Raw genomic sequence first — 14,688 nt, forward strand, 5'->3', positions numbered from 1 at the left:
CATGTGGTGTGTGGGTGAGTAAGCGTGTGGGTGGGTGGGGTGTGTATGTGGGTATCTGTGGGAGCATATATGTATGTCCGACTGTTTGTTTGTCTGTGCCTGAATTTATGGGTGTGTATGTGAATGATTTAGTGTTCGGTATGGGTGAGCGTGTGTGACTGCGTATGTTTCTGTGTGGTTCTGTATGTCTGTGAGTGTTTGGGTGTGGGCGTATGTGTGTCTGTGTTTATACCTAGGTGTGTTGGTAAGTGTGTATGTGCAAATATGTGGAAATGTACATGTGTGTATATGGGTGGATGTGTCTTGTGTGCATGAGAGGTTAAGTGCGTGACTGGGTGTGGGTGGGTATTTGTGGATACATTCAGGGTGTGGGCATGTAAGTGTTGTTATGGGCCAGGGTTTAGAGAACCCCAAAGTGTATCATGCAGTCCACCTGACCCACAACTTTGAATGGATTGTGGTTATGGCGAGCACACAGGCCCACTTTGCAGGGGTGATGCAACAGAAATCTACAGTACTTTTAAATTAAAACACTGTTTATTTATGAAACCAGGTAACACTTTATAAATCCACAGTCAACATCATAACAACTATCAACACAAAAAATCCATCCTCCAAATCCTCCTCCTCTAAACAAAACAAAAGACTGTGTGTGGAGTTGGTGAGGTAAGCTGTCCTTTCCCTTTCCTCTCTCCACCATCCCACAACCTCTAAGCTGCGGGAAGTGTGAAAATCAGGTAAGCTTTTTTTTCTCTCTCTGCAATTGTCAAGTGGATAAATGGAAGGGATGGCAGAGAGGGCAGTGCAATGTTCCTCCTGCAGGATGGTCGCAGTGAGGGCCACCGCCAGAGGCCCTGATGAGCTCACCTGCGGGAATTGCACCCATTTGCAGCTCCCCAAAGACTGGATAACTCGGAACTGGAGCTGGAGCTGAATGAAATGAGGATCATTAGGGAGGCAGAGTCCGTTACAAATAGATGCTACTCCTAAGAATGAAGGCAGCTGGCTGACGTTTAAAAGAAGGGGAAAGAAGCAGCCAGTGCAGGGATCCCCTGCGGTTGTTCCCCTCAGGTATAGCATTTTGTATACTATTGCGGGGGGCGGGGGGCACCAGAGGTAAGCCATGGTGACCAGGTCTAGCACTGTGTCTGTCCCTGTGGCTCCGAAGGGAAGAGGGAGAACAGGAGAGCATTAGTTATTGGAGACTCTTTAGTTACAGCGACAGATAGGCGGTTCTGTGCCAACGATAGAGGCTCACGGTTGGTGTGTTGTGTCCCGGGTGCGAAGTTCCGTGACGTCTCCGATCGTGTTTTCAGGATCCTTAAGGGGGAGGGGGATCAGCCACAAGTTGTGGTACACATCGGTACCAACGACACAGGTAGGAAAAGGGTCGGGGATGTAAAACAGTAATTCAGGGAGCTCGGGTGAAGCTGAGAGCCAGGACAGACCATGTTGTCATCTCTGGTTTGCTGTCAGTGCCACGTGCTAGCGAGGTGAGGAGTAGGGAGTGAGTGCAGTTAAACACATGACTGCAGGGATGGTAAAGGAGGGAGGGTTTGAGTCCTGCAACGTCCATTAACCTGATGACCTTCCATGAGTCATATCATGCTGCAATAGAGTCGAACCATGCTCCAATGTCAAGGCCTGGAGTTGGGTCTGCAGATATCTGGAGAAGAGCGTAGGTGAGTTGACGAACCCCTGTGGCAGTCGGGTCCAGGTATACTACTGTCCATTGTAAGTGAAGGCAAACAAATATTGACTTTCAGATGCGAGAGGGAGGGCAAAGAAGGCGTGCTGAAGGTCAATTCATAGGGCTAGAACATAGGTGGCCATTTATTCAGTCATATGGTTAAACTGAACCAGTCTGGGAACATGCAGGCTCCAGGGAGTTCTAAGGGACCTGCCATAAAGGATCTCGGCAGGAGAGAGCCGGGCCGGTCCCGCAGGTGTAACTCGCAGCTGGAAGAGGAAAACGGGGAGCAACTTAAGCCATGTCAGTCCCGTGTCTGCTTTTAATTTAGCACATTTAGTTTTGAGGGTCTGATTGTGTCTCTCAACCAACCCGGCCGCCGGTCTGTACGCACAGCGTAACTGCTGGCGTATGCCCAACTGGGAGCAGAACACCTTGTTAATCTGTCCTATAAAATGAGGCCCGTTATCAGAACTTAACTGAGCTGGTATACCGTACCGGGCAATGATTTCCCGCCTCAGAACTTTAACCACATTAGCAGCTTTATTATCGGTAGTCTTATACGCCTCAACCCATCTGCTGAACACATCCACAATGACCAAAACATATTTATAACATTGACAACATTGACACCTTTCCAACTCAATGTAATCCATTTGGAGCGTCTCAAAGGGACCATTGGGCAACGGGGTTTGCCCCGTACCACAAGGGATACCTTTGTAGGAATTATATTGCTGACAGATCAAACACCGATTCTTGATACTCTGGGCTAACCCCTGCATTTTAGAGTGCCACCAAGTGTCCAGCAACAAATCACTCGTCCCCCGAGCCCCACAATGAGTTGCAAAGTGTACACATTCGATGACCCATAAAGCCAGTACATCAGACATACAAGTCTGATGTACTGGCGTGGTCCATAAAGAGGTAACAGAATCATGTGTAGAACCTAACCGTTTCCACATGTGTTTATCACTCTCAGGAGCGTCCTCCTGTAACCTTATGACGTCTTGGATGGTTGGCATTGGCTTGTCAGAAGCAGACATATTTATAGTAGATCGTTTAGTCTGACTTAACATTTTAGGCACCGTCACTTGCTGAATTTGCGCGGCTGTCCGCGCTGCACAATCTGCTTGTTCATTACCAACGTCAACTGGGGTCTTACCATTTGTGTGGGCAGCGCATTTAATGATGGAAATCTGCGCGGGCATAAGGAGGGCCTGCAGTAAGTCATTAACTAAACCCCGGTGGGATATTTCCGTGCCTGCCGAGGTAAGGAATCCCCTATTCTTCCAGAGCTGTCCGAAGTCATGAACTACTCCGAAGGCGTATCGGGAGTCAGTATAAATATTTACCCTACGATCTGCCCCAAGAATACATACACGGGTAAGGGCAAAACGTTCGGCTTGTTGGGCTGAATAATGGGTCTGAAAAGCTGCCGCTTCTAGGATCAGACCATCCTGATCTACGATTGCGTAACCGGACAGTCTCCGGCCAATGGGGCTTATTAATGCACTGCCATCAACATACATAATCATGTCAGGTTTTTCTAACGGAATCTCACTCAGATCGTCCCTTAGTGTGGTAGTTTCCTGAATCAAGGCTCAACAGTCGTGGCCAGGTGCGACTTCATGGACAGGGGGACCGCTAAGAAAACAGGCTGGATTGATAGTGGTACAGTACTTAGATGTCAGAAGTGGATTGTTCAAAAGGTATATTTCATACCTATTCTGCCGAGCTGCGTAAGATGCTGAGCCTGCAGTTGCCCCAGTAGTGGGAGCTATATAACGTAATATCCTGTTGGAGAGTTATATTGGTCGCAGCCTGCAAACTTTTGTATATCGCTGCCAAGATCTGGGTGCAAACAGTGTGGCCCAACGCTACTGGATCAAGTTTGGAAGAGCAATATGCTACGGGACATTGCTTGTTCCCATGTAGCTGGGTGAGTACCGCTGTTGAACATCCTTCCAGAACAGTACAGTATATCTGGAACGGTCGGTCGCACAAGGGCCTCCCGAGGGCCGGTGCTTGTAACAAGGCCTGCTTCAGGCAACGGAAGGCTTCGAGTGCCTCGGTGGTGAGAGTAAAATTCCCCCCTTCACTAGTGTAAGGCGTCAGCAGCTTTGTATAGACAGCGATGTTTGGGATTCACTGTCGACAATAATTCACCATACCCAGCCAATGACGGACCTCCTTGGCTATGGTAGGGGCCGGGAATTGGCGTATTGGTTCAATCCTACTGGGTTCGAGACTTCTTTCTGTGGCTGTAAGTAAAACTCCTAAGAACTTGACCTTTGTCTGAGCCACCAGGACCTTTGATTGTGAAACAACGTAACCCAACGAGGATAGGTGGTTTAATAACTGGATCACATCATCCCTGTTACTGGGCTCGTCAGGAATCGGAACCAATATGTCATCTACATACTGCACTAGAGCGGAACCATGCTCAAATGTCAAGGCCTGGAGTTGGGGCTGCAGCTATCTGGAGAAGAGCGTAGGTGAGTTGACGAACCCCTGTGGCAGTCGGGTCCAGGTATACTACTGTTCATTGTAAGTGAAGGCAAACAAATATTGGCTTTCAGATGCGAGAGGGAGGGCAAAGAAGGCGTGATGAAGGTCAATTATGGCGAAGACCCGGGCTTGAGCTGGAATTTGAGACAGTATGTGGGCAGGGTTAGGGACGAGAGCATGTAACGGCTGTGCGATGGCATTGATTGAACGTAAATCCTGTACTAATCGGTACTGGTTTGCTTTGGCTGGTTTAGGCACAGAAAGTATGGGGGTGTTACATTCTGATTGGCAAGGGACCAAAATACCCTGTTGCAACAGCCCTCGGATTAATTTGTCTATAGACGGGGCAGCTTGGGGTTTCAGGGGGTATTGCCGAATGGAAGGCAGCTTTACATGGTCTTTAATCGTTACCTTAATAGGTGAAACATTTGGCTTTCCTACTTGTGATGGGTATTCCGCCCTGACCTGTGGATGGACATAATCCAGACCGCCACGTCCCCGGTGATGCTGTAGTCGAGTGTTAATCGTTTCAGGGACCTCAAAATATTTTCTGGAAGTGCCGTCTGGCGTGACATGAAATGCGTACTCTGTTGGATCTGAATGATCCACTGCCCTCCTTACCATAGGCCCCAGATCCTTGGCATGGTACTGTTCGTGGACCTGACGTGTAATATGAGGGCCTACAGAAGCTGACTGTGGCCATAAATGTGGAGGTATTGTAACCAAATCGGCTGTACCTTCTTTTCCCGTGACTGTGGCTGTAACCTTGGCTGGTCATTCGGTCCCAATTAACGGCCGGTATTTGTCCTCCAACTCCCTGTTTTGTCCGGTTCTCTCATAGGCCAGGGTAACGTGATGCTGTGAATGTTCAATGTCTAACGTCCACCACTGGTGGGTGATAGAAATATAGCACTGTTGTTTTATCCCTCATGATTGAACCGTTACCCCTTCGTCTCCGCACTCTAGCTGCAGCTGGAAGATACACAGTAAATCTCGGGCCAACAAGTTACAGTCCAAACCAGTAGACACCACAAACTGATGGTCCGCAGACTTATTCTCGTAAGTGACTGTCACAGGTTCAGAAATAGGATACTCACACACCTGTCCTTGGAACCCCGACTATTGCTGCGTGTGGTCGGATAGTGGTAGTCGAAGTTCTGATTGCATCGAAGACAGCTGCTCCAGTGTCGATTACAAATGGTTGGTGTTGATCTCCTATCTGCAGTGAAATAATAGGTTCCCTGTCCGATTGGAGAGTCCTTATGACTAAATTAGCTAGTCAATCCTGTGTTGGGAAAGGGTTTGCCTGGGAGAAGTCAGTGTCTCTCGGCTGTCCTACCCTTGGTGGCGACGCCCTCCTTTGGGTCGGGTTGTCTCCTTCTGCTGCCCGTCTTTTAAAGGGGCATTCCTGTTACCAGTGATCTGCACGGCCGCAATTAAACATGCATTGTTCCCTCTATATCTGCCCCGCCCTCTTTTCCCAGTAGACCAATGACCATTCAGAGGGGGCGGCAGTTGTGATGTTCTTCGTGCATACGGTGGGCCATAGAGGAGCTGAGGGTCCATTTGGGTGGGTTTGATATCCTAACCCATGCTGATCCACCCACCCTAGGTCACAATATTGGGGTTCCAGCTAGTAAGCCACCGTTTCTGCCGCTGGCTGGGGTCTCAGATCATCCTTTTTCATTATATACTCCGTCTTAATCTTTGGAACGGAGCCTCCTTCCTGGCCTACACCCTCCTTCCAATGAAATCTGACTGCCCTGGCCATCTGAGAAGGGTCATTCTCTGTCCAATTCATGTTCCGACATTTCACGGCAGTAGCCACGGAATGTGGGAGGCAATGCATTAACATAGCACAATATTGAGGGGAATTCTGACCATTTTGATATGGCAAGTCGCATGACTGCCCACGCTAGATTTCATTAAAACGTTCCAGAAATTCCTCTGTCTCTTCAGTCTTTTTAGGTTTGACAGCAGAAATGTTTATGGGCGTTTGAAATGTGACATTCAACGCATTCAGAATTTGTGCCCATCTATCATCGTCCAAAGCATGGCCTTGCTGAAGTGCGGCGTGGCTAGCAGAATTCAAGTGATTGAGATGATTGCGGTACTCTGTTGGGTTTAAAACCTCTGGACTAGGGCCCAGAGGTCCCTTGAATCAGCTTGATAAACTGAGATGGTAGTTCTCAGATAATCCACGAAATCAGCCGGAGATTTCCTCCTGTCTGGGATTGCAGCCAGAATAGCCATCATCTCACTGGGTCTCCATGGGAAATAAACGTCTATCGTGGGCTGGGCGTCCGCCGTTACAGCGTCAGGTTTTAGTATTTTCCGAATAGGCAACTGTCTCAAAGTCTCACTAGGGGGCGCTCTAGCCGATTCTTCTGGCTCTTCAAAGACTTCGACGTCCTTCCCTGCCACTAGGGGGAGCTCCAGCTCCTCAGAACTATTCCCACCCTCTTTGGTTGTTCTCATACTTTTCTGTCCTACCATATCGGTCTGAAGGGATCCAGTTGGTATGCGTGATTGTTTCTGGATAGGATCAGGCCCCTCTCTCACTGTCCGAGATCGGTTCCTAAAGCTAACTGTGCTTGTTGAACAGAGCTCTCCTTGTCTAACAGACAGTGAAGATGCTGTAATCGGACCCAAGCTATCAACCGAAGGGGCTGGAGAGGCTGGCATGATTTGAATCTGGGGAGCAGTGACTGGATATAAATGATGATACCCTGGTGGTTCCGGAAATAGTGCAGACAATGCTATGGTGCAGTCGGCACTCTAGCCGACATGGTCCAATTTTCGAAGTCCTCATCTGCTTCTGTCAATGCAAGGCCAGCCATTGAACTACGTAGCCCATTTTTTTTTCCGAGTCGACCCTCTCTTCACTTGCGCGTTTTTTTCAATGCACACTCCTTTTTCAAGATCTCCAGAGTTTTCTGGTTCCCCTATTCACTAATTGGAATTCCCATTTTAACGGCATTTTCTTGCCAACTTGATAACATGATCTTATCTCTTTCCTCTTGACAATATTGTCTCCATAATCCAATTAATTATTTTGCTTTCATACTTTGGCTCTTTTTCCAGATTTTCCCCTGAACTTTCTTAATGATGTCCAGGTCTTTAGTGCCCCCTAGTGGCCATTCGTCACCCAATTTCTTCCTTAAGGTTGCCGACATTTTCCATAATCTCTCGCTTTATCTCGATAAATATCACATAATATTTGCAATGGCGTGCCTGGATCATTCGTGTTATCCAAGCAATTCCCCATAATCTCAAACTAGTCCTCAAGACTGCGTTTTTTCGCCACTACAGTCCAAGGATACAATTTTAGCTCAATCAACTGTAGTTTCCAAAACACTCACACGTGGAAGTAAATCAATTCCAAAACACACACACCTGGAATTAAACCATCAGCCGATGTCCCATCAACTCCAAAACTACACACATATGGAATTAAACCATCAATTTCAATGCCTCATCAATCCCAAAACTACACACATATGGAATTAAATCATCAATTTCGATGTCCCATCAATCCCAAAACTACACACATATGGAATAAAACCATCAATTTTGATGTTGCATCAATTCCAAAACTAACCCAAACCCAACCATCAATTATGAAATCCTATCAGTTAAATTTTCTAATCACCAGACAGAACTTTGATTTCGTCTAGACGATCTTTCCGTACCAACCGTGAGTGACCAGACCAATCAGACCATAAGAAGAGGGGAAAATCAATGCGCGGTCATTTTCCAGCTACACATTGTGGGCCCTTTTCCACTTTCCTTGTCCAAAATCAGTCTAATTCTGATTTCGCAGTTGGCCGGTAACCGTCTTGAGAAATCCCGGGTTTCGGCACCAAATGACAAATGTTGAATTATTTACCCGTCAGTCTGGCCTCAATAAAACTCGAGATGGATTTGTAGGCCTAGTATTATTTACTTTTAAACAACTTGCAAGTCTGACTTGCTTCACAAAAACCCAGAACACAAGCTGCCTCCAGGGTCTTCCGAATCGAGTGCTATTGGAGACAAAGGAATCTCTACAAATACATTCAAATTGCATCAAGTTTCACATACACGATTCCCATACGTCATCCTATACCCCTCCTGACCTGGCCATACATCCTAATTGGCTCACTTCTCATTCCTTAACCCTGGCCTCTTGTTACCCAGCATCCTTTTCTCCTCCACTACCAGACACCCCTCCCCCTTCCTTGCCATGCTTTCTGAAATCCTTTGTCTGCGAACTCACTAGAATTAGACCGGCCTACATCTACATTACTGTAACTAATATATTTAAACTAGCTATTTTATATCACATTCGTCAGGAACAAAACAAATCAAAGGAAACACTCTTTGTAAGGTCAATGAATCGACAGCACAAATAGATGCAAATGGGTATGATTTGGAAGGGATCACCTAGAAATGATTAGAACAAAGAAAAATACGGCACAGGAACAGGCCATTTAGCACTCTGGGTCTGTATCGGTCATGATACCAACGTTTACCAAAACCCTCAGTATTTATTTGTGCCATATCCCTCTTTCCCCATCCTATCCATGTTTTTGCAAGTTGACTTTTGAACGCCGTTAATGTTTTTGCTTTCATAACCTCCCCTGACAAGGAGTTCCAGGCACTCACCGCCATCTGAGTAAACCACTTACGTCGCACATGTCCTCTACACTTTGTCCTACGGACGCCCATGGTGCCTGACCCGTCCACCATGGGAAAGAGTGCCTTCCCATCCACTCTATCGGTGCCCCTCATAATACTGTCGAACTCTATCAGGTCACCCCTGAACCTCCGTCTTTCTAATGAAAACAGTCTATTCAGCATCTCCGAATAGCTAAGACCGTCCAGACCAGGACAAATCCTGGTAAACCTCCTCTGCACCCTGTCCAAAGCCTCCACATCTTTCTGTAATGTGGATTCCAGAATTGTGCGCAATGTTCCAAGTGTGGCCTGACCATGGTTCTATCTATGACTTGCTCGTTTTTATACTAAATGCCACGTCCAGTGAAGGCAATCATTCCGTATGATTTCTTCACTACATTGTCCACTTGTGTTGCCACTTTTAGAGATCTGTGGATCTGTATGCCCAGATCTCTCTGACTTTCTATATTCCTAAGAGTTTTGCTATTTACTGTATATTGCCACTCTATGTTAGACCTACCAAAATGCAGTAATTCGCATTTATCCTGATTAAAATCCCTATCCAACTCTCCAATCTATATACGTCCTGTTGTATTTTCTGACAATCCTCAACACTCTCTGCCACTCCAACAAACTTGGTGTCATCCACAAACGTACTAATCAGACCAGCTAAAATTTCGTCCAAATTGTTCATATATACTCTAAACAACAGAGGCCCCAGCACAGTTCCCTGCGGAACACCGCGGGTCATTGCCTTCTATTCAGAAAAACAACCCTTTCACTGCTACCTTCTGCCGTCCGTGACCGAGCCAGTTCGGTATCCATCTTATCATCTCACCTCAGATCCCGTGTGACTTCACCTTTTGTAACAGTCTGCCATGAGGCACTTGGTCATAGAATCATAGAGTCATAGAAGTTTACAGCATGGAAACAGGCCCTTCGGCCCAACCAGTCCATGCCGCCGAGTTTTTACCATTAAGCTAGTCCCAGTTGCCCGCACTTGGCCCATAACACTCTATACCCATCTTACCCATGTAACTATCTAATTGCTTTTTAAAAGACACAATTGTACCCGCCTCTACTACTACCTCTGGCAGCCATTCCAGACACTCACTACCCTCTGAGTGAAGAAATTGCCCCTCTTGGCCCTTCTGAATCTCTCCCCTCTCACCTTAAACGTATGCCCTCTAGTTTTAGACTCCCCTACCTTTGGGAAAAGATGTTGACTATCTACCTTATCTATGCCCCTCATTATTTTATAGACCTCTATAAAATCACCCCTAAGCCTCCTACGCTCCAGGGAAAAAAGTCCCAGTCTATCCAGCCTCTCCTTATAACTCAAACCATCAAGTCCCGGCAACATCCTAGTAAATCTTTTCTGCACTCTTTCTAGTTTAATAATATCCTTTCTATAATAGGGTGACCAGAACTGCACACAGTATTCCAAGTGTGGCCGTGCCAATGTCTTGTACAACTTCAACAAGACGTCCCAACTCCTGTATTCAATGTTCTGACCAATGAAACAAAGCATGCCGAATGCCTTCTTCACCACCCTGTCCACCTGCGACTCCACCTTCAAGGAGCTATGAACCTGTACTCCTAGATCTCTTTGTTGTATAACTCTCCCCAACGCCATACCATTAACTGAGTAGGTCCTGGCCTGATTCGATCTGCCAAAATGCATCACCTCACATTTATCTAAATTAAACTCCATCTGCCATTCGTCGGCCCACTGGCCTAATTGATCAAGATCCCGTTGCAATCCTAGATAACCTTCTTCATTATCCACTGTGCCACCAATCTTGTTGTCATCTGCAAAATTACTAACCATGCCTCCTAAATTCTCACCCAAATCATTAATATAAATCACAAATAACAGTGGACCCAGCACCGATCCCTGAGGCACACCACTGGTCACAGGCCTCCAGTTTGAAAAACAACCCTCTACCACCCTCTGCCTTCTGTCGTCCAGCCAATTTTGAATCCAGTTGGCAACCTCACCCTGGATCCCGTGAGCTTTAACCTTCTGCAACAACCTACCATGTGGTACCTTGTCAAAGGCTTTGCTAAAGTCCATGTAGACAACGTCTACTGCACTGCCCTCATCTACCTTCTTGGTCACCCCCTCAAAAAACTCAATCAAATTTGTGAGACATGATTTTCCACGCACAAAGCCATGCTGACTGCCCCGAATCAGTCCTTGCCTCTCTAAATGCTTGTTGATCCTGTCTCTCAGAATACATTCGAGCAACTTACCTACTACAGACGTTCGGCTCACCGGTCTGTAGTTCCCAGCCTTTTCTCTGCTGCCCTTCTTAAACAAGGGCACAACATTCGCCACTCTCCAATCTTCAGGCACCTCACCTGTGGCTGCCGATGATTCAAATATCTCTGTTAGTGGACCTGCAATTTCCTCCCTAGCCTCCCACAACATCCTGGGATACATTTCATAAGGTCCCGGGGATTTATCTACCATGATGCGCTTTAAGACTTCCAGCACCTCCTCCTCTGTAATATGCACACTTCTCAAGAAATCACTATTTATTTCCCTTAGTTTCCTAATATCCATGCCTTTCTCCACCGTGAATACCGATGAGAAATATTCATTCAGGATCTCACCCAACTCTTGTGGCTCTGCACATAGATGTCCTTGTTGATCCTTAAGAGGCCCTACTCTGTCCCTAGTTACTCTGTTCCCATTTATGTACCTGTAGAATCTCTTTGGATTCTCCCTTGCATTATTTGCCAAAGCAATTTCATGTCCCCTTTTTACCCTCCTGATTTCCCTCTTAACGCTATTTCGACAATCTCTATACTCTTCAAGGGATCCACTTGATCCCAGTTGCTTATGTACGTCATATGCCTCCTTCTTCTTTTTGACCAGAGTCTCAATATCTCGAGTCATCCAGGGTTCCCTACTTCTACCAGCCTTGCCCTTCACTCTAAAGAGAATGTGCTTACCCTGCACCCTGGTTAACACATTTTTAAAAGCCTCCCATTTACCAGCCGTCCCTTTGCCTGCCAACAGTCTCCCCCAATCTGCCTCTGCAAGTTCCTGTCTGATACCATCAAAATTGGCCTTGCCCCAATTAAGAATTTTAACTCTTGGGCCAGACCTATCATTCTCCATAGCTATCTTAAAACTAATGGAGTTATGGTCACTTGTCCCAAAGTGATCCTTCACTAGCACTTCTGTCACTTGCCCTGCCTTATTTCCCAAGACGAGGTAAAGTTTTGCCCCCTCTCTAGTCGGTCCATCCACATACTGAATGAGAAATTCCTCCTGAATACACTCAACAAATTTCCCTCCATCCAAGCCCCTAATGCTATGGCTGTCCCAGTCATTGTTGGGAAAGTTAAAGTCCCCTACTACTACCACCCTATTATTCTTGCAGCTATCTGTAATCTCCTTACAGATTTGCTCCTCAATTTCCCGCTGACTATTTGGGGTCCTGTAGTACAGTCCTACCAAGGTGATCTCTCCCTTCTTAGTTTTCAGTTCCACCCATATAGACTCAGTGGGCGAACCCTCGGATATATCCCCTCTAAGTACTGCCGTGATGTTCTCCATAATCAAAAACGCCACTCCCCCTCCTCTCTTACCTCCTGTTCTATCCTTTCTATAGCATCTGTACCCCCGGAACATTGAGCTGCCAGTCCTGCCCCTCCCTTACCTTTGCAGGAGCAGCCCTTTGGATTTCGGCGGCAGCGGTGAGCAGGGGCCTTCTGGGAGGTGAGTAGTGGCTTTAAAAACCCTTACCTTTGCAGGAGCAGCCCTTTGGATTTCGGCGGCAGCGGTGCGCAGGGGCCTTCTTGGTGGTGAGTAGTGACTTTAAAAACCCTTACCTTTGCAGGAGCAGCCCTTTGGATTTCGGCGGCAGCGGTGCGCAGGGGCCTTCTGGGAGGTGAGTAGTGACTTTAAAAACCCTTACCTTTGCAGGAGCAGCCCTTTGGATTTCGGCGGCAGCGGTGCGCAGGGGCCTTCTGGGAGGTGAGTAGTGACTTTAAAAACCCTTACCTTTGCAGGAGCAGCCCTTTGGATTTCGGCGGCAGCGGTGCGCAGGGGCCTTCTGGGAGGTGAGTAGTGACTTTAAAAACCCTTACCTGATCCCGTGTCTGTTCTTCTTTTCTGTTTTTATTTTTTTTATATAAGGCGGGAACCTGAAGTTCGACCCGCGGAACTCTGGGAAGGCACCCCCCCCCCCAACCAATAAATTCTGGTGGAGAGGAAACCCGAGACACTACACGTGTAGTGTCTCCCACCCGCCCTCCTCGTCTAACCTAATAATAAGACCCATTGGTGTGAGTTAAGTGCCATATTATATTATTATTATTATATTATTAGCATTGTGCAGGTCAAGGTTCGGAGGTGGAGGAGCAGTCTCTGTCAGCGAGAGAACCTGAGAACATCTAAGACACTCAGAAGGCAAGACGGTAAGTAAGTGATTTTTACTGATTTTTACATTTATACCTTTTTCAAATTGTGTGTCTCGGGGGGAAACTGAAGTGACATCACAGAAAAGCTGTGGCCTGAGTGGCTGGTTGGGATTCTACACTAAATTTAAAAAAATGTGAGCATTGGTAACTAATTAAACAGAATAACTTAATTATAATTTAGAGGGATATCTAAGCCAGAGATCGGAGAGTACTATATTTAGCTTTCGCATTTCTATTAGAAATCTACTGCTAGGAAACAGATAGTTAACAGTAACTTTGAAATTAAAAAAAATATATTTTTTTAAAAAAATTAATTTTAATTTTAATGAATTGACGCAATGTCAGTTAGAGGGGTGCTGTGCTCTGACTGTGAGATGTGGCAGGTCCGGGAGGCTTCCAGCGTCCCGGATGGCTTCATCTGCAGAAAGTGCACCCAACTGAAGCTCCTCACAGACCGCATGGTTCGGTTGGAGCAGCAATTGGATGCACTTAGGAGTATGCAGGTGGCGGAAAGCGTCATAGATCGCAGTTATGTAAATGTGGTCACACCCAAGGTGCAGGCAGAGAAATGGGTGACCACCAGAAAGGGCAGGCAGTCAGTGCAGGAATCCCCTGTGGTTGTCCCCCTCTCGAACAGGTATAACCCTTTGGATACTGTCGGGGGGAGGGGGTGATAGACTATCAGGGGAAAACAGCAGCCGCCAGAGCAGTGGCACCATGGCTGGCTCTGATGTTCAGAAGGGAGAAGCGCAGAAGAGTAATAGTAATAGGGCACTCTATAGTCAGGGGCACAGATAGGCGCTTCTGTGGACGTGAAAGAGACTCCAGGATGGTATGTTGCCTCCCTGATACCAGGGTCCAGGATGTCTCCGAACGGGTAGAGGGCATCCTGAAGGGAGAGGGCAAACAGGCAGAGGTCGTTGTACATATTGGTACTAACGACATAGGCAGGAAGGGGCATGAGGTCCTGCAGCAGGAGTTCAGGGAGCTAGGCAGAAAGTTAAAAGACAGGACCTCGAGGGTTGTAATCTCGTGATTACTCCCTGTGCCACGTGCCAGTGAGGCTAGAAATAGGAAGATAGAGCAGCTAAACACGTGGCTAAACAGCTGGTGTAGGAGGGAGGGTTTCCATTATCTGGACCACTGGGAGCTCTTCCGGGGCAGGTGTGACCTGTATAAGAAGGACGGGTTGCATCTAAACCGGAGAGGCATAAATATCCTGGCCGTGAGGTTTGCTAGTGTCACACGGGACGGGTTAAACTAGTATGGCAGGGGGGTGGGCACGGGAGCAATAGGTCAGAAGGTGAGAGCATTGAGGGAGAACTAGGGAATAGGGACAGTGTGGCTCTGAGGCAGAGCAGACAGGGAGAAGTTGCTGAACACAGCGGGTCTGG

This window comes from Scyliorhinus torazame, chromosome 20, assembly GCF_047496885.1.
Source record: "Scyliorhinus torazame isolate Kashiwa2021f chromosome 20, sScyTor2.1, whole genome shotgun sequence".
NCBI classification, from domain to species: domain Eukaryota; kingdom Metazoa; phylum Chordata; class Chondrichthyes; order Carcharhiniformes; family Scyliorhinidae; genus Scyliorhinus; species Scyliorhinus torazame.